The sequence below is a fragment of the Cheilinus undulatus genome, linkage group 3, assembly GCF_018320785.1.
Source record: "Cheilinus undulatus linkage group 3, ASM1832078v1, whole genome shotgun sequence".
Taxonomy (NCBI): domain Eukaryota; kingdom Metazoa; phylum Chordata; class Actinopteri; order Labriformes; family Labridae; genus Cheilinus; species Cheilinus undulatus.
The window spans coordinates 3,861,683-3,882,356 of record NC_054867.1 but is presented as its reverse complement, the minus strand read 5'-3'; the positions used below and the strand labels follow the sequence as shown (position 1 = coordinate 3,882,356).

The 20,674-nt window shown below is 40.4% G+C and overlaps 1 protein-coding gene across 4 annotated transcripts in view; it reads right to left on the bottom strand.

The window, feature by feature from the left end:
- plxnb1b (plexin b1b) overlaps positions 1 to 20,674 on the bottom strand; it is a 211,665-nt gene that overhangs the window by 120,214 nt on the left and 70,777 nt on the right. For all 4 annotated transcript variants that reach the window (XR_005991453.1, XM_041779107.1, XM_041779095.1 and 1 more), the window contains one exon: positions 9,005 to 9,116. The gene's annotated coding sequence lies outside the window, so the exon portion shown is untranslated. The remainder of the gene's footprint in view (positions 1 to 9,004; positions 9,117 to 20,674) is intronic.

Sequence of the window (20,674 nt, the reverse complement as noted above, 5' to 3'; positions counted from 1 at the left end):
TAGCTTAAAAAGTTAAAATTGGAATGGCAAATATAAACACTACAGCCCATTTATCAGTTGTGAATATGGGCCTTAATCAGCCATAAATATTGGTCATGCATACTAATAAGTTTGCAGAGTTTTAGACAAAACCAACAGACCTACATTAGCTGAAATCTTCCGTCTTTGTTCATACTCATTCCTTCAACTTTAACACGTGTTTTCAGGACTGAGGTTTTTATTCTGAATTACATTAATGTCAGCTACATTTAAGATGAAGGGCCAATTTATAACTGAACTTATCTCAAGACAGAGGGCAGGTCTAGACTGCACCCTCTGTTGTGCCCTATTATAAAAGACCAGTCTTAATAATTGATATTATAATAAAGACTATGCCTTATTATAAGAAAGACCATGAGCACAGCACTAGCAGTATGTTTAGCCCCGTTACAGTGGTGACATAAACATTCCCTTTAATGGGCAGGACTGTTGAGCAATCTAGACTCATGCTGACAGCTCTCCACCAAAGCTAGGCTGGGGTTTGAAAGGACTAGAAGGAGAGCTGGGGTGGAGAAATGCAGGAAGAGGAGAGGGACAAGATTACGAGCAAACACAACTAGCAGCTAAATAGAGATGTTCCGATACCATTTTTTCCTTCCTGATACCAATTCCAATACCAAGGTGTTGGGTATCGGCCAATACCAAGTACTGCTCTGATTCCAATGTGATTTTTCTGGACTGACTGTTCAGACCAGCAAATTATTTTAGGCCTACGTTTGACTCAGAACACAGCTCTCTCTCTCTATATATATATCATTCTCTAGTCGGGCAGCATGACGTGATAATGGAACAGCCTGCCATTGGCTGACAGATTCTCACAAAAGGTAAACACTATGATGGTAAGCATTCAAGCTAGCAGTAATAAATGATAATAATTGGGTTAAAATGGATAATACACGTACAATATCAGGTTTACTGGTGTGGATTAAAGTGCCAAAAAGTCACAAGAGTTCCAGGCTTGCTGAAAATGCTGCTGCAAGGGATTCAAAGGCATCAATGGGAAGGCACAACGGCTAGCTACAAGATGAAAAAACAAGTAAGAGGCAATGATTTATGGTTCAGAGGTAAATTAAGTTTCTTGATAAACTGCATCACTTCTTGTGGTGTACGACAGCACTGGTCTGAAAGGCATTTTAACCATCACATTCAGAGAAAAACTGTCACACAGCCTCCATTTCGTTGCTGCTGCAGTGGGTCCTTTGGTTCTTCTTCGCTGCTCTAAAAATGGTAGCTCATGCATGCAGTGTTTTCCGGCAGCATAGAGTTGATTTTGGTTATAGCACTAACATTAAGCACAGCTAAATGAAGCAAAATATAAAGTTCAACAAAAAGGTATCGGATCGGTGCATAAACTTGAGTACTCATTGATTTCAGTACCTGCATTTTAAGCAGTATCACATGTATTTCCGATACTGGTATGAGACTAACTCCACTAAATAATAAATATTCCATGTTAGCTGGAGGTCTGCAGGTTGGCCTGTTTCCTGCTCGTTTATTTCCTTTATCATAGGGAGGCACATCAAACAGGCATTCCTGTTTTAATGGTGGTTTCAGAAGCTCTCTGACAGTTTACTATAAAAAAATGCCCTAAAGTTGGGGATTCTGCTTGTGGTTTTGCTCTCACTGTGTGTGTGTGTGTGCAGTCTTGGAACCAAATAGAAAGCACGCTAGTAATCCATTCAAGTAGTCTGGAGGAGCTGGTCAGGCTGTGGTCGGCCATGCCGTGTCCCCCTGAAGACTGCATGACAGCAGAAAGTTGCAAGTGAGCTGTGCAACTCAAAATTTGTGTCTGAATTGGCTAAAAATTGCACAATGTACACCAAGCTTTATCTATAAACAGACAACAGCAGGACCAGAGTGTGAAAAATGCAGATATCATGAAATCTTCAAACAGGATTTTCACATTTTTATCAGGCTTCCATGTTGACCTCTTTAGTGGCTCTGTTGACAGCATGTTGTCTACATGTTGTGACAATCATAATGATGTGGATAACTGCAGACTTGGTCTTTCAGTTTATCTGCTTCATTGTTCATACTGCTGCTCTGACTCTGTCACATCCCCTCTGACTCTGCTTTGCCCCACTGGTCATTTGCATAATGTAATTTGCATCCACACTGCATTCATTTTTAAAGATGCAGACAAAAAAGCGCGCTTAATAGATGCAGGATACATAGCGAGTAATAAACAAGTTTACCTCAACCTTTACTGAGTTCTTCAGAACTTAAACTAAATTTACACTTTAGAGCCAGCAGGGTGGAACCAAGTTTAACTGATTTGACATTCACATTATCACTAGCATCTCCTCTGGGCTGAGTCTGAACATGCGCAGGGTTACAACATGTGTTAAATGTCAGAAATTCCACTGGTTTTCCATACCTCTGGTTACACTTACATCTCTGAGCTTTTCTCCCTCCTGAAATAGCATTCCCATGTTTACATTTTTATATGTGCCCTTTACACAAGTCCCATTCAAGTCAGTTTGAATTTACTCCCTTGACTTATTCAGCCATAGTCACAGAAAAAGACCAAACATCTTTAAAAGGAGTCTGGTCACAGGTTGAATCTGGGTTCATTTTTTTTCTTCATTATGTCACAGCATGAACTTAAAAAGATAAGGTACTTTTCATTTCCTGATTCTGAACTGTAAAGAAAATGATACCCTGAAGCACTGGATGGATGTAAATGCCCTCCTATTGCTTTCTGAAGAGCAGAGACCAGATTTGGATTATAGACCTGAACACTGCTCTGCCTTCATCCTTGTTGATGAATCGTCAAGGTAGGAGTCTGCCACTCATAGGTACTACACCCCAAAGCTTACCATCATTTTAATTCTACATTCAGCCATGACTTATAAATAAGCTTCACTCTTTACTGAAGAAAACTGGAAAATGAGAAACCCCTTAAGTAAAACATCCCCCACTAAAATAAAACAAGTGAGAGGAAGGCTATGTTTCAGGAAATTTATAAACCCCTTTCAGACACTCTTTAAAGTTTCTAGAAACTTTTAAGTGGACTGCCCCTGAAATCCTCCTCCTCATGATCGTCACAGCTGGTCTTGATCCCTGAGTGGTTCTCCTGAGGTAAGATGAGTAAAAAAAACAGAATTATAAAAAAAAAACAACCCAGCAGTTTGCATTCACACATGCAGCTCAGCAACAAACTTTAGGAATTTTTCAGAAGTTTGTGAGCCTGTGAAGCAGCTTTAGATGTTGTTTTTTGTATCAAGTAGAAAAATCTGTAGCCAAACATTAAAAAAACAAAACTGCAGGTCTAGGATACTTTTGCACTGGGCTTGAATTCAATGTCTTTAGTTGAAGTCAGGGGCTGCACGGCAGCTGTTGCCTCACAGCAGCAAGGTCCCCGGTTCGCTTCCCAGTCAGGACATTTCTGTGCGGAGTTTGCATGTTCTCCCCATGCATGCGTGGGTTCTCTCTGGGTACTCCGGCCTTCTCCCACCACCAAAAACATGCTCATTAGGTTAACTGGTGACTCTAAATTGGCCGTAGGCGTTTATGAGAGTGTGCATGGTTGTCTGTATCTACATGTCAGCCCTGTGATTGACAGGCAACCAGTCCAGGGTGTACCCTGCCTCTCACCCAATGACAGCTGGGATATGGGAAATAAGCAGTATAGAAGACGGTTTGTAGGATGGGTGGAGGTTATTTTTTCAAATACAGTGTAAACATACAGTGCTTAACAAATTTATTAGACCACCCTAACCCTAACCAAAGTAAGGTTTATGCCACAGCTGCCCTAAATTAACAGCATTGGTAATTACCAAAACCTTTTTTTATGTTTCTGCAATGGTTAATACGCCAATATGTAGAAGCTCTTTAACCCAAATGATATTTTTAATGCTAAAATATAATTTTTATTGTTATCCATGAATTTTCAAATTTACTGATTTACCAAAAAACTGAAAAAAATAGTAAAGCACATTAATATTTCTTGATTAACATGTCAAATTATAGTTATTTACTTGCATTCCTGAACAGAAAAATGAGTTTTAGTGGTTCAATGTTATGCTTGATTCATTTCTGACTTCTCAGAGAAGTCCAGTGAGCCAGCTCAAATTTGGGTGAATTCAGTTTGAAATTCCTCATTCCTGTTAAAAATGGTAAAACGTGGAGAGCTCACTGTAAATGAAAGAGTCCGCATTAAAGCACTTCATGATGCTGGATGGTCTCTGAGACAAAAATGACAGGTGGTCTAATAAATTTGTTTAGCATTGTACTTACATTATGTAACAATGGAGATGTTATGCATGTCATGTGACACAGAGGGACACATACGTCTAGCCTGTGGTTCATGCCTTTCCATGTACCACTTGGTTAGTAATGACACTTTCTGTTTGCACAATTTGAAAAAATCACTGGCTGTAAATCAATAACCTTCGTCTGTCATCATCAAATGGAGAAACAAGCGAGTGATGAATTATTTCTCACTTCAGAGTCCCTCATCTAAACTCGGGCTCTCACTCGGCTCTGCTCATGAGTCTAGAGTTACTGAAGTACAGGTACAAAAATGCCTCTTTCACTCCCTCACCATAAATAGTTCAGTATCTCTGCAGTAACTCTCTGCATTCAGAGGTAAATGCACACACAGGGAACATTTTCCTCTCAGCTCTCAGCCTCACCTCCTACTGGGAATATACAGTAAAAATCTGCACAGCACAGCACGCTTTTAAAGGTGAGCCAGAACCAACCGGCCTTAAATTATTTCTCCTCCACGAGACAATAGGGAGTGTAAAAATTTCAAAAGGTCCTGAAAATTTATCTGAGTCTGAAAAGAGCAGGACTTCTCCCCTCTGGGAAGCACGCAGTGAAGCGGCCCGTTATAGCCCTGGCTGGATTTCTACACAATAACGTCACTGTGTGAGCTGCTTGTTGCATGGGGAAATTGTTTGGATTTTGAGGTTCCTGCAGTGTTCTGGGTAGAAGTTAAGTCACATTATGGTGAGTATTTTCAGCTGTGTGATGACTGACTGTTCATTGTGCATTCAGTAAATGAGAGGTTTGAGGGACTGAGAGGCTTTCATTTGAAACGAGCAGAGGTGCCTTCACACTCTTCTTCTGGCAGCTGCTGACGTTTACGGGCTTACTGCAGTGGAATCAAGGCTGTGACTGTGTCCTAATATTCTTTAGTACTTACTGAGCCGAAAGCAGAAACACAGGAAAAATACACATACATAAAAGCAGCAATTAACTTGATTGTTTTTTGTTGTGAGTGCTGGAAAACTGTCTTTAATCTAAGGTTTGAAAGAGCATCAGTCTGACTAAATTCTTCCCAAATTGACGGTTATGAATGACCCCTGTTGCATGGTCATGTTTCCTGGAGTACGGTAATCTTCATACAATAACCACATGCTTGTGGCTACACAGGGATGCACCAGTTTAACATCAGTATCAGCCAGTATGACAAAGACTGGTCCATCAGCAAATAATGTGGCCTCATCTCATGTCGCTAGCCAACAGCCTGACTCATAGTGCCATTTAAAGCTATGATATTTACGGTGAACATTTTGGCATTTATGTAACATTTGGGCTTCACTATGAATGTCACAGAGATGTAAAGGTGAGACAAGGTGACCCCTTTAATGTTTCATCTTCTGAGGTCATAAAAGAGGTGGAAATGGATCAACAGGGCACAGTGCTGTGAGTGTGTAAGTCTGACCAAGGATGCATGTGGAGCACAGTGCTGTTTCTTGCCATAAAAAAATAACGAAACAGTGTGAAATGACTGATGAGGACACGTATTATAAATGTTATTAGTAGGAATGTCTCAAGACATAAATAAGATGGAACTTTGTTCAGGTGCTATCCTAGAAATGTACTGTGGAAACACCCAGTGTTTGTTGCATCTTAAATTTTCAACCTAACGTCTGACTCACAGTAAATTTTTATAACGGGCTGAGGAAGTCAGTGTTAGACAAACTGATCTGTGTTTATAGTCATAAATGAGACAAAATGTTGACAGTCTGGGAGACTAACCCCACAAGCAGGGTTATAAAGTAACTACTTATATTTACTCAACAGCGGTTGTACACAGAAAAATCTCGACTGTTGTTTTTGATTGAGGCACATTTGCACCTTGAGTAAAGTCATCCACCAAGTTTAACTTCCTGTCTGTGACTTATCTGCTCCTAACATACATTGTTTTTTTTATTCATGCATTGCCTTGCTATAAGGTTGACTTTTTGCTTCTTTCTTACCAGAGGAGACCCATGTTGCCACAGATTTGCAAGAGTTACTGAATATTTCTGACTTTTCAAAAGTGTAGATAACTACATGTAGTGTATAACGAGTTTAATTAACTCTATATGAATTTGATCAATTTTTCTGTGCATTTGATTTAATAATCAAAGTGTGACTTTATCTGAACAACCTGGTTGGAGATCTATCCTCTTGTTGTTTTTGCAAATAAGGAAAGTTCATATTTTACTGTACAACTCTTCAGTAGCGACTCAGTACTTAGGCAAATAGGCAGTGTGGTATCATCTCCTTTTATAATCTCCATAAAATGTTCACGTTAATGTTAGCTTATCTTAAAGACAGACAAGAAAGCAGAGACTAGCGAAACGTTTTCCCTCACCTCGGTAACTAAGCGCTGCATGCTTTATGCTCGTAAATGACACGACCGGCCGGATCAAGAGGTCCTGTTAATAGTTACTGTTATAAATTACTTAGAAACAATAATTTGAGATTATTTTGTAGGCTATAGAAGTTTAAAGAGTTACCACGCCAAGATCATGGAGATCTTGTGATCAAAGGCAGGTGCACACTGATTGTCCCTCAATTAACATTTTTTTCAGTACAATGTGATAAGCTCAAAAAAGTATTAATGCTTCAAAGGCTTGTTATGTTCATTTTAGGACCATCAAAAATACCAAACAGGTGCAGTAAGGAAGCTATCATGGACAAAACTGGTCCCCAACAAGGTGATATATATATATATATATTTTTTTAAACCTGAACGACCAATCGATTGGTTAGTGCCTAGGTGTAACTTCGTCCTTTTTATGGTTGACTACAGGCCTGGAAAATTCAAACACATAGCGTGTAGTGCCAGCTTTCTTGATATTATTTGTAAGAGCCTATTCTGGCCCTTATCTGGTTGGAAAGTTGAAGAGAGAAAGGAAACAGGAGGAGAGAGAGCAGGAGTAGACATGCACCACACAGTGGCAGGGTTAGTAATTGATCCTGTGACCAGTGTGTCACATCTGTAAACTGGCATCTGCTTTACCAACTAAGCTAAACAAGAGTCCATCTCTCTCTTTTTGATCATTAGAAGTGTCAAAAAGATGGTGTAAAACCCAGCCTGGACTACTTTAAAGCATAAGCTCACCCAAGGCTTGGGAATATTCCACCATGTTCAACCTTTACAAAGTCCAGTTGCCCTGTGTAGATCAATCTTTGGATTACCTGCACTGTAAACCTTCACAGAAATTTTCTAAGATCAGAATTTTTATAACTGATTATAAAGACTGAGACAGCTGGCCCCCATCCCAGACACTTCATTTAAAAAAATCTAGAAGTTAATAGAAAAAAAAAAGAAAATCACAACAAATCCGATTAAATTAAAACTACCACTACAGTTTCTGCTAAAAAGATCTGAGTATAACATTTGGTCTGATAAATATTAGATCCTTGGCATCTAAATCCTTCCTGTTAAGAGGTTGGATGGTGCATAATGATATTGATTTACTTTGTTTTTCTGAAACCTGGCTGTGTCAGGATGCCTGATTTGCATAATCGTCCTGGGACTTCAGACTCTGGTGTAAACACAGAAAACAGCAGACGAAGAGAACCATTAAGTTAGTTGAGATTGTATTTTGGGGGTATTTAAAATAACTTCTAAAGGCACTATGAACCTAAACAACATCTCACATGGCTGCTTTTTGTTTATGATTAAAGTTTTACGTGGAGATATTTAAGTTTGCACTCTAGGTTAACTTTCACTGCAGCTTGGCAAAGCTACAAAATTTTACAATACTGACAAAGTTCAGGGAATTACCATTGCAAAAAAAAAAAAATGAACATCTAGAGTTCAGAGGAAGATCGTGGCTCATAATAAATGCATCAAAATTCAGTTTTCACAGGATACGACGTGCTCTACTGGAAGATAAACCACTTTGATGTGACCATAACCGAGCTTTCTGCACCTAACCACAAGTCCTTTAAAGCTATGCTCCTAAAGTAACAAATTAAATTATATTTTTAGGAAGCCACGTACCTTAAAAACAGTCAGGTATTACCTGATTTAGGATAAAAAAAACAAAAAACAATGCTTTCCTAGTACTACATCTACCTGCAGCTTTCTGCTTTACTTCTTTAACCCATAGGTATAAAATAAAGCTCTGTCCAGTGATATTTGAAGAAGATAAATAAAAACATGTATTGTTTTAGCATCTATGGTGACATATAAAGGGAAAAGCTTAAAAGCTGCTAGCTGGGGACACAATAGGGCATAGATAGAGAAAAAAACTAATGTCTTGGGCTTACATTATACTTCAAGGAGGACAAAGAAAGCAATCCTGCCTTTATAGATTCATGCATGAGTAAATTGTGTGAACAACATGAATGCTTTGTGTGTGCGTGTGCATTTGTTGGATGGTGAAGAAATCTACAGTCAAGTCTCACATCTCCACTCATTCATCATTGCGCTCCAGACAGCAAAAGGGTCAACCCTCTCCTTCCACACACACTCACAGAGCTCATTATACGGGAAGGGAGAGGATAACGGCACACACACAGCCGCTGCGCTGAAATCACCCAGAGCATCAGTCACATCCAAACAAGGAAGTGACCCGACCTTGGGAGGCAGGCTGCGCTTTCATCTGGCCAGGAGGCACGAACACAGGTAGAGAAAGAAGCCAAGAGGAGCAGCTGGGACTGCAACAGCTCATTTACTAAAAACATCACAAATATTTTAGTATATGGGAAAATATGAGGAGGAAAGGCTGACCTAATCCTCTGTGGTCCAGTGATGAAAGGATGGGGGTTATTTCTCGGCTGCACTCGCCAGCTTCAAACAGGATGGCAGGAAACGTTGGCACTCAATGGAATCAGATGGCTTTCTGTATGGAAAGAAGGAAGACAGAACATACTCTTCATTAGTGACACAAGTATTAAATAATAAGGACACCAGTTAAACAGCAGAAAACGCAGACTTAAAATACCATGACCAATTTGGCATTGTGCACAGTCCCAGCTATTTACCTAGCAACAAATGCGGCACGGGAATGAAGAGAGGTCCAGTCAATTGGTTCTAAGTAGTATCATAATTAGTGAAATCACCTGAGTGCAGTGAATGTGTTTCAAGTGATTGTAGCAGAGACACCTGTGTCTGGAAGGTCAAGTCACTGGTTAATCAGTATTCCTGGCTACCGTTGCACCACTATGTCAGAAGAACACTCCAATCAACTCAGAGAAAAGGTTTTTTAAGAGTATAAGTCCGGGGATGATACAATAAAATTTCCGAGGCTCTGAACATCCCACAGAGTTCAGTTAAACCCATCATCAAGAAATGGAAGAACTACCACACATGTAAATCTGCCTAGATCAGACCATCCTCACTAGCTGAGTAACCGTGCAAGAAGGAAACTATTGAGAGAGGCCCCCAAGACACTTATGACTACTCTGAAGGCGTTCCAAACTTCAGCAGCTGAGATGGGAGAGACTCTACAGACAACAACTGTTGGCCAGGTTCTTTACCAGTCAAAGCTTTACGGGAGAGTGACAAAGAGAAAGGCAATGTTGAAGAAAACTCAGATTAAATCTCAGCTAGAGCGTGCTAAAAGCCATATGGGAGACTCAATGGTCAAGTGGGACTAAGTTCTTTGGTCTAATGAGACAAATAAGGCGCTTTTTGGTCATCAGACAAGATGCCAAACACACCATACCCACTGTGAAGCATGGCAGTGGCAGCATCATGCTGTGGGGATGCTTCTCTGCAGCTGGCCCTGAAAGGCTTATAAAGAAAGAGGGTTAAATGTAATTAAATAGCAGTGTCCAGGTACGCAAGCCTGATTGAGACCTATCCATGCAGACTCAGAGCTGTGATTGCAGCCAAAGGTGCCATACTGAGTTGTGCTACCTTACATATTTTTGTTTAAATGGCATTACTTTGTAGGAATCTGTTTTTGCTTTGACATTAAAAGAGGTTTTTTTTTTGTTTTGTTTTGTTGTTTTTTACAAAATGACTGCTGTGAATACTGTTTATAGGCACTGTATAACTTCTAGAATATATTCTTGTGATAGCATTAACCTGTACACTGAATTTCATAAGACCTTAAAGTAGCATTGCTTATTTTGATACAGCAAAGCTTCCAGCATGTCTTTGTGGTTTTTCTTTCTTGCAGTGGAGCTTCTTTCAATCTAGAATTACTGATAGCTAAGCTTACCACTACTTCAGTGGGCTTGTCTTACATTATGCACAAGGAGGCATCTATTTAGGGTCTGCTTTAAGGTCCCCTTAAGTGTCTTCATTGAGGCCTATTTTCTACTCGGCTCAGTTAAGGATGTACACAGCATGATGTGGGTAAAAATTAACTCCATTAGGGTTTTTTAACACATGAAAATCAGCATCAACATCCAGAGAGCAAAGGTGCTTCTACTCCTCCCTCTGCCTCAGGTAATATCTCCAAATTCAGCTTAAATGAGACACAAATTAGTCTGTCTTACATGTCACTGGTTTGCATGATGAATGAGCACTGCCTGATATTTTAAATGTGCATGTTTGTAAGCTAGTAACCAGATGGGGCCACTCAAACGCACATGTCCATGTGAAATTTTAATTCAAAAATCAGTCTCAGTCTGCGGACTGTGGAGGGAGCCTGGAGACTGAGATCTGCTTCATTGTGGTCGGTCACAGCTTCAGTGTTGTAACTCAGAATCAGGTGCACAGCTGTGGGAGTGCTGATAAGAGGGGTGAAGAGTCGGTGTGAGTGTCACGACCTGAGACACACACACACACACACAGAGCACCCCCAGCTCAGTGTTGTGACAAGCTGCCTTCCTGCAACCCCTGGAGGTAAAACTAACATCTTCTCCTCGACTGGGAGAAAATCCATAACGTGGTATTCTCTTAAAACCTGGAGGGGCCACTGCTGCATCCCCCCACCATCTGCATTTAATGACAGCTGAAGCCAATTCCCAGTGAAACCAGTCCAAACCCAGCCAAAGTAAAGACACCAAGATGCATTATTTTCCAGAAGGGAGTGCTGGTTGTGTATGTGGGGGATGATTAGGAGCTGGGACAGGTCATGGGCTTGATTTATGACTCATCCTAACCGTTGTGGGGCAATCAAAACGCACCAGTGGTCCCATTCTGCATCCACGTCCTCCTCCCCCGGTGGCTGGGAAAAAAACACGCCAGGATGTGAGTTTGTGTGTGTGTGCTGTTTGTTGGTACTGTGTGAGCATCCCTCTCCCCTTCTGTCCCAATACAAGGGACGGACTTCTACATTAAAAACACAATAGGAACCCTCAAACCCCCATCAGCCTCCTGCTGGCACCAACAATGGCTGGTTTGTGTTTATGTACACAGACAAAAAAAGGCCATCACTAATCAGAACATCTCAAATGATGCCCATTAGTAGAAAACTATGAGTTCAATAATGACCAAAACACAGAGATGCATCACAAATCCAAACATGAGCACAAAGACTTTGACTTACAGCTGAGACATCTAAACTCTTAGATGAAATTTTAGATTTACACTGTTTTAATTAGCAGGAGACAAGTTTCACCAAGCTTTGTAGAAATCCCCCCAAATTGTTTCCCTCTTAACTCATGCAGGGTTATTTGTGTTTAACCAGTGTAGATAAACACATGCCTTTCAGAAACATCAGAGACCATGCACTCATTATGTCAGGGTTCATCATCTGGAAACACAACAAATAAATTAAAAAATAAAAGCTTGGATAGCATTACTACCTTCACTAGGGAATATCTCAGGACTGCCTTACTTAAGGGTTAATATTTATGCTCTACGTTCAAACCAAATACTCATCTGTATTTCTGCAGGCTCTCTGGAAGCACAGAAGGATCAAGCGTTGCAGTACCACTGGTGACTGTGGGGGCAGTGTTGAGCAACGTGACGGTTCATACCAGAAGCAGCAAAAACAAAACAAAACCAAGACTGATTTGAAAAACGGGGGAACTTAATGAACTAAATATTCTTATAACCAGTATCCAACAAGTATTTTTTTTGTTTTGTTTTTTTTTCTAAATAGTATCACCGTTTTCTTAAAAAGTATGTTATCAAAAAATGAGTAAGAGAAGCAGTTTATCTCCATTCAAAACAAAATGTGTTTGTGCTTGTACATCATGACTGCTGTCACACAGGAAGTGAAGATTCTTTCAACCAATCAATGGATCAAGGTGAGTCTGGATCCACACTTTGGAGTGGGATAGGTCCACAGAAGGGCTCCAAAAAGTTTGACAGTACGGACCAGTCATTAAGATGACTTTGCCAAGTTTTGATAGTGGAAACACAAACAACTAACCTGGCAAGCCAGACAGATCTGAATACATCTATCTGGTAAACCACCCATAGACAGCGTTTGGGAAAAGGCAGAGCCTTTGAAAAAAGAACTTGGAGGATGATTGGATGAGCGTTCTGTCCGTCACATCTTTACGGGCCAATCAGAGCAACAAAACACGTGACATAGCCGTTACCAAGGTCCGCCACTACAGAGGAGTAAACTATAGAGAGCTGCATAACATGAAGTACGGCGACTGTAGACATGTCAGAACACGACTTTTGTCATTTTTGAAAAGAAAACCAATCAATGCTGTTCTTTGTTCTTCTTTTAACAAAGAAATGTCGTCAAGTTCTGATAAAACTGGCGCTTTAGCAGCATCCACGCTAATGTCTTCCATCATAACTGCTCCGGCCTCTTCTCACTGCTCTTGCTTATGTCACAACTCCACTGCGCCCGAAAGTACTGCCCCTGGACGCTGATTGGTCCTGTCACTTTCAGGACTTTTCAGATGGGAACTTTGCAAGATGGATTCGCCACAAAGAAACATGGAAATGGGCAAATTCATTTGCTTTGCAAGGTTAACAAACAACTGCACAGCCTACTGAACCAAACACAGCTGAAGATGACATCTTTTCTATGTAAAGCTCCTGAATCGTGTTGTAAAAAGCAGAAGAAATTCTACAGAGAGGTTAAAATTACTCTGTCACAATTTTTTTGGAATGTGTCACAGGCATGCAACTCTTGAATTAGCATGCATCATTTAATAAAACTAGTAAACACTTTCACCCTCAATGAAAAATGCAACTAAAACTAAAATGCATTCCTTGTCTACAGACTAAATCTATTAGTTGTTAAAATTAACACTGGTTTCAAATATTTCTGACATCAGGATGACAGAAGAACCTCAACACTCAGACTCCTCTGGGCTCCTGCAAGGCCAACCATAGCTTTTATAGGGCCCAGCCTCACAGAGGGTCCAAAAAAAAAAAACATAGTCCACTGTAAGGTTTAGCACCAACAACCATATTTAATCTATAACCTAAATAGCAACCATTCCTACTAAGGAAAGCAAAGTACACTTTTTATATACTGTCGCTTTAGTAAGGCATAGCCTGTTTTAAAATAAAAAACAGAATGGTAATGTTAACTACATGATGGGACCATTGAACAGAACTATTTAGCTAGTTAAAGAAATGTCAGACTTGAAGCCAAGCTATGACCTGGAGAGAAGTCAGGCTGCCAGAAAAGAAAGGAAGAAAACCAACACAACTTTCCAGGTAAAATTTGGACCTTAATTCTCAAGCTTCAGGGAGACTGGCACAGACACTAATGATGAAAACATAAATGGCACCTAAAGAGGGTGCGTTCACGGCTTTTCAGGGGCACACACATTTCTGTGGGTATGCTTGGCTCTGGTTGTTCATCAGGCAGTCCAGGTACAAATCTTTTCTGCACGTCTTTTTCTACTCTTTCCCCCAAGTTTCCTCCTCTATGTCCTGTTCTTTCAAAAAAAGGCTAAAAAGTCCCAGAAAAATCCATATTATTTGTCACTGGAGCTGAGATGAAAAGGTATCCCCTAAAACTAGGTCTGCCTTTTAATGTTTTCTTCACAGTCCAACAGATTTCAATCAGTTTCATGACTGATAAGACCTCTTAAAGCTAAACGAGCCCATCCAGCTAAAATCAATAAATGGTGATAAAATAGAGATCTGGAAGCTGCTGTCAAACTATTTTCTGTTTGTCAAAATCCACAAACTTAAATTGCAGATTGATTGCATTTAATGTTGTGCTCACTCAACTGTTTTGCCATGAAAACATTCATATTGATCACATGGATGAATGCTCCAAAAACACAAAACCCCACACCAATACATTATGGCCCAATCAGACATACTGAGATATTGTGTGCTGACCCCCTGCTGTGTCACAGATGAGCTCTATAATAGATCAATAGAGATGAATGACTGACAGCAGCCCAGCAGCCAGCTCTCCTCGTGCAGGATCAAAGCCTCGGGGCCGAGCGTGCAGCTCCTTTCTTGCAGGTTGAAACAGGATAATCACTAGTCAGGTTTGTGTGCATGCTTGTGTGGTTTAGGCCCACAAGTACACAATCAGACAACAAAAGACCTCCAGCCAGTGAATACAACCACACCCTGCCTGTGTCACAGACGATCAGCAAACACATCTCTCTCTGCTGTCGTCCACAGGTTCACTCTGCTCTCTCTTACTTACACTTTATCATAAAGCTTTGATTCTTATGTTTACAGACTGATGTTTTATTCCTGATTTATTATTTCTAATATTTCACCATCTTAACTTCAGGTAAAGTTTTCTTTTCTGCAAGGGATCATAACCAGAGAGGGGATCAGGCAGAAAGCCCCCCACACAGAGCATTTTCTGTTGTGTTGTAACCTTATCAACTGAGAATCACACAAAAAAAACACCAGACTTTCTTACTGGTTCACTCTCCCAACAGGATTTAAACTCAGTAGAAGCAGTCTGCCTGTGCCTCCATTAGTATTTCTGCTTTTATCCTGATGTTATTTCTAGGAGATATTTTAAATGATTCAAATTCTCAGCATCAGCCAGATCTGATGTCACCTTAATAAAACTTAAGTCATTAATAGTAGATGTTAAAACACTGAATCTTTTAATGATCTGATTAAAAATAGAAAATCAAGAAGGACAGGAGCAGTACTAAATAGAAAAAAAGCCAAACTAGACGTTTCAAGTTTTGCTAGAGCTTTAAGATTATCTTTGAGAAGGGGGTTGATCTCTTTCATCGTGCAATGTAATTCTAGTAAAAATCAAGCATTGATAACATAATAACTAAAACAGAAGTCCTGGGCACAGTGTTTAGGGATTTTATTTGTTTTTAATGACTCAAATTTGCAGGGAAAACTGCAACACACTGCTAAATTTGCAGAAAAGCATTGGCAATATTTAGTAACACTGCAAAAAAAAAGCCCTTATCATTTTTCTCTCCTACCTGCCTCATCTTCTATGAGTGATTTGTTGGTCTGCATGTGTTTTTAAACATCCATCGTTCCCAGGCAATCAGTTGTTTAGTTTCAGTAATTAACTTATTGCCAATACTACCTTATCCTGATGCTCTGTGCTCTTAGAGGGAACTATCAGCGGACATCTATGCAGTCGATGCAGGATTGCATAACAGCAGATCATCCTCCACCTTCAGCCATGCCTGGTACTCGCTTCTGATCCCTGCCAATGCCAAAAACCTGCTCTTGCACAGACTGTCTTAGTCTTAACGGGGTGAAATGTCTCAGTGACCAAAATTCTTTTTACTTCTTGTCAGAAAACTTGCCTGGTTTGGGCATTGAGCATCATCAGGACCAATGCAGGAAAATCCCAACTTAAAAGCAGAGGTTAGCAAAACAAATTATCATTTTCTGTTGTATGGTTCTGAACCTCCCCTCAAGTCCTGTGGAGCCCCCCAAGAAAGGAGCTAAGAAGCTGTAAGTCTCAGAACATAAACTCAGTCATTTTATGTAGCTGATGCAAGCATTTTATGTTGTCTAATTGTCACTTTTCCAACCTGACCCTGAACACATCATAGCAGAGTAATGTTTCCTTGTTTAGCTAGCTTACTAGATTTTATCCTGACAGTTTTGACATTAGTATTGGAATAAACTTTAACTAAAAGGACTTACTACAAAATTTTGTGGGATCTTACCACAACTGCTTAAATGAATGTAGATGATGACTGACCTGCAGCGACAGCACATGAGTTTCCAAAGAAACTCATCCAATACGATTCACCATGCCGATGTTTTAAATCAGGGGTGTCCAAACTATGGCCCAGGGGCCAAATGCGGCCTGCAGTCCAATTTTGATCGGCCTGCCCCAAATTCTAGAAATAAAACGAAATATGGCAAACACTTGAACACGAAGCTTTGACTGTACTGTACTGTACATAGAGTCAGCACAAGGCGTAGTGCTAATTTGGTAAACAAACATCTTGATGAGAAGAATTAACTGATGGGTGTTTTGACAAAACAGACAAATCTGTACATGACAAACATACTGGCAACCAAAACAACAACGTCTTGTTTTCTAACTCCCTGATAGGTTATGTCAGCAAACAGCAGTACCAATAATAATCCTGGGACAGAGCCAGTGTGGTAGCTAGAGCCAAACAGGGCTCCCTGAAATCTGACTGGCATCCCCCAAAATCTGCAAAAGATCATGTTACACAATCTCTTAGCATTTTTTTAGCCTTCATTATATTGGTTTTACAAACTTTCGTATATCTCACATTGTGGATATTAAAGTTGCTCAAACATCCTTATATATTCCTGCGTGTGGCCCTCATTGGAAAAAGTTTGGATCCCCCTGTTTTAAACACTAAATTGCAATCATCCTTAGGTGTTAACAACTGCTGATCAATCAGGCTATCTTTAGAAAAAAGTAGGAGTTATAATCTGCAGCTTTTTAAAACTTTGGCTTTTTTTTACTATTATTTATGATTAAACACTGGAGACTGCCCTGATTTAAAATGTGAAACTGAAAACTCCTGAAAACTCTGGTCCCTGTAACCGTTCCACCACCAAAGTATCAGCAGCCCATCTTAAAATTAAAGTAGGTCTCTGAGAGACACTTGGATCCATTTCTCTCCTAAATCCTGAGTTATGTGATCCAGATAATAGGACGGATACAATGGTTCAAAGAAGTGGAGACCATTTAGAGTCATGAGAAAAGTTGTTCATCAAACTTTTGGGCATAACGTCCCCACTTCATGACCATATGCAATCAGACATTTATGTAAAATCATGTCAGATTTAACATAAGAAATGGTGAGTTATGGGAAAAAGAGGACATATTCGTGTTCGTGACATGTTGTATTCACAGTGATGCAGGCAACGGACAGCTGACACGGAAACACAAAGCCTGAGGCTACGGCTGTCGCCATCATGGAGGCATTTAAAACAAGTGAGAGGATTTTAAAATCTCAGTGTCCCAAATCTGCGAGGCCTAATTAAAAGGATTGACTGACTTCTTACTGTAGCTCTTCATGTGTGCGTCTGTTGATGTGGCTCAGTCTTACACCACAAAGAACAACATGTTTGTGTCTTCTCCGCCTGAAACCCACATGGAGAAGAAAATATTTGGATTGCCGGTTTAAAGCTCGACAACAACTCCCCTGAGCTTTATCTATCCTACCTCCTGTCTTCACGACTGCGTTCAGGATACAGCTGCGGTTATGAGCCTCGTATTGAAGGATCGACAGTCTATTTCCACAGACTCTCCCACACACTGTTATCAGCACAGTGGCCTGACAGCAGCCTAAGTAGCAGTCATTACTCCATCCTCCCTGCTGGCCGCCTTAGATAGAGCCAGGCTCAGAAAAAAGCAGCGACGCCATGACTGATGCTGCACATGTGGACGCCAGTAAAGCACTCCTCATGTAATCACACATTACACAGTAGATTCATGGAGAATTTCAACTCCAGTCCATTTTAACGTCCGTTTATCTGCACTGAGGGGATATTCAGCTGCTGACAGCTAAAGTAGAGCTGGCTGAGAAATACAGACCAAAATCAGTTCCTCAAATATTCTTAGCTGTATGGAAATACACAAAATACATATCTATATTGTTTTTTTCTGGAAAGACATAACTAAGCCCAAGCACAGCATCAAAAATAAAAGTCCTTAGCTCCATTCAGACATGCAGAAACCTCCTGAAAGTTTTCCGATTGTCCTGGGTGAACTGCATGAGCAGAGTTCTTGACTTTACCCTGAAATTTCCCTACTAACCCCACTTGTACTTTCCACTTATTTAATCCCTCCATTGGCCGACAGGAAAACTGCTGGAAAACTTCCTGCTATGATGGATAAGTGTCAAAAAGCAAGCCAGGACATTTCTGGGTAGGTTACCCTGGTATTTCCCATGAAATTTCATGTGTAAAAAGGGCCCAAGACACACAATTAAGTACAATTTTTCATTACTAATTGTCAAAAACTGCAAGAAAAAACCTCCTACACAACATCTAAATTGTAAAAAACACTGGCAACATTTCCATGCATAGAAGCCATCAACATTTCTATTGAAAACCATGTGTTTCATGATAAAATAATGATGAAATCCCTATTATCTGAATGGCTGTCAAATCATTATCAATCCAAGAGCAGAGAAAAAGACTGATCTTCAGTCATATTTCTAACCTGCCAGCTGAGAGAGGGATCAGGAGAGGAGGGCGGAACTTTTTTCTAAGTGGGAAGGGCCAACCGAACCTGGGGGTGGGGCTAACTCCCCACATGACATCATGAGGAGAAAATCTGCAAAGGGCTTGTTTTAGCAAACATTTTCTGAAAGATGGAGGGGGGATTTTTCTGGTACTTCAGAGGATTGTGGACAGGCCAGGGGCACACATTTTTGTTAGAAAAGCCTGTAAAAGGGGATTTTTGCTAGAATGTCCACTTTAATGAAATGATCATTTTGGCCTAAACATTTAAAATATATCATCTAAAAGCACACTACTGTAAGTGGTTTTAACTGTAAACCATCTTTTTACCCAGCATTAGGCCTGGTGTCTATGTTTTGGTTTGTTTTAATTTTTCCCCAAATCAGATTAAACACGAACCATATCAATATAAATCAGTGCTATACAATCTGGTAATAATGTGCAATTACCATTATATTGGAGAATATTGCAATTTGCAATTATGGTATAATGCATAAATGGTATCATGAGTCTACCTGCTTGGTTAACAAAAAAAACTGAGAACAATGATAGTTCTGGAATTTGCATTTATCACTGCTTTAAAAAAAACTGAATATGTTTAAAAAAATGTTTTTAAAGAAGTGTTTTTCCTTTGTCGAAAATAAAAGTACTTCTAAAAGTGAAATAGTGGCACTGCTGCAAAAATAAAGGCCTTTCTGTAAGAATTTTTGTAAACATTTCAAGTTTCCTAATAAGGAAGTAATTGCAGCCTTTAAAATTTGGTTATGTAATTGCACAGCCCGACGTGCCATTGCGACTGTGATTAGCTTAATTGTGGGGCATTAATAAAAACAACATTGTCCTTCCCTATATCTGGCTGGAAAGTACATCTTCCCAGCTCTAAGCTGTAGTGTCTGGGAGTCGAAGATTTACTGCGTTCCTCTTCACGCTGTGCTGTAGACGTGTTTGCAGGCTAGTAAACAGCAGATGAGGATACAAAGTGTGTTTGGTTTCACAGGCTGCTGGTTGTTTGGATGCGTTGGCTTTGAAGGTGTCAGGTAACAGATGCACGAGCTGGCAGTAAAACAGAGACCAGCAATCACACACTTAAACACACATGCACAAAAATGGCTAATCAACATGTTAGTAAAAACGCACAGTCACACTACAGTACAGAGCGGCTCCAATTCCCACAAGTCTTCATTAATTCTTCTTCACAGGAGCGAGTCCTCTGTGGTCGGCCCGCCGCTCTGAGCTCTACAACCACAATCAAGGACGAGCAGCTCCACCAGCAATCTGCTTTTTCAATCAGCTTCCTCGGGGCTGTGTGCACGCTTGCTTCAATTGGCCGCTCTGTTCTCTTGTGAGTTTCAAGAGTCGGCATGTCCGTAAGGTCATTAAACAGACTCAGACCCCCCCGACCCCCCGCTGTGACAGGGCCCACACGCCCCTGTTTAATTGCGCCTCCATTCTCCTAAGCTCATCTGGGACATCCCATTTGTCACTGAATATGTTTGATAATTTCAGGGAAAATCAAGTGGTCCAGGGGCCAATATGCTCCTTTAGCTGACATCAAACACAGAGGCACAAATCAGTCATCTGACAATGTTCAGTTCAGTGGGCCCCTGGTCATAGGAAGGGTACTCGGTCGATACATTTAAGCCCCAGACGCATCGAAAAGACATCAAAGACTAGCTTTAATAAAGGCCCACCTCTGATTTTCTTTATAGCGCCTGACTCTGGCCAAACAAGTTAGACTTGAAGACACTACAGAGTCGACAGCCAGCGAACAGAGTCGCTCTGCATTTCAGAGGAAAACGTCAGAGGAACACGCTCTCTAATTCAGCAGGTGGCTGCATTCAGAATTCAACATTAGAATAGGAAACCCAGCAGAGCTTGGACTGCAGATACATAAACCTTTAGGAAAGGTACTGTGGTGTGTATTTATGGTGGCCCTGTTCTTAG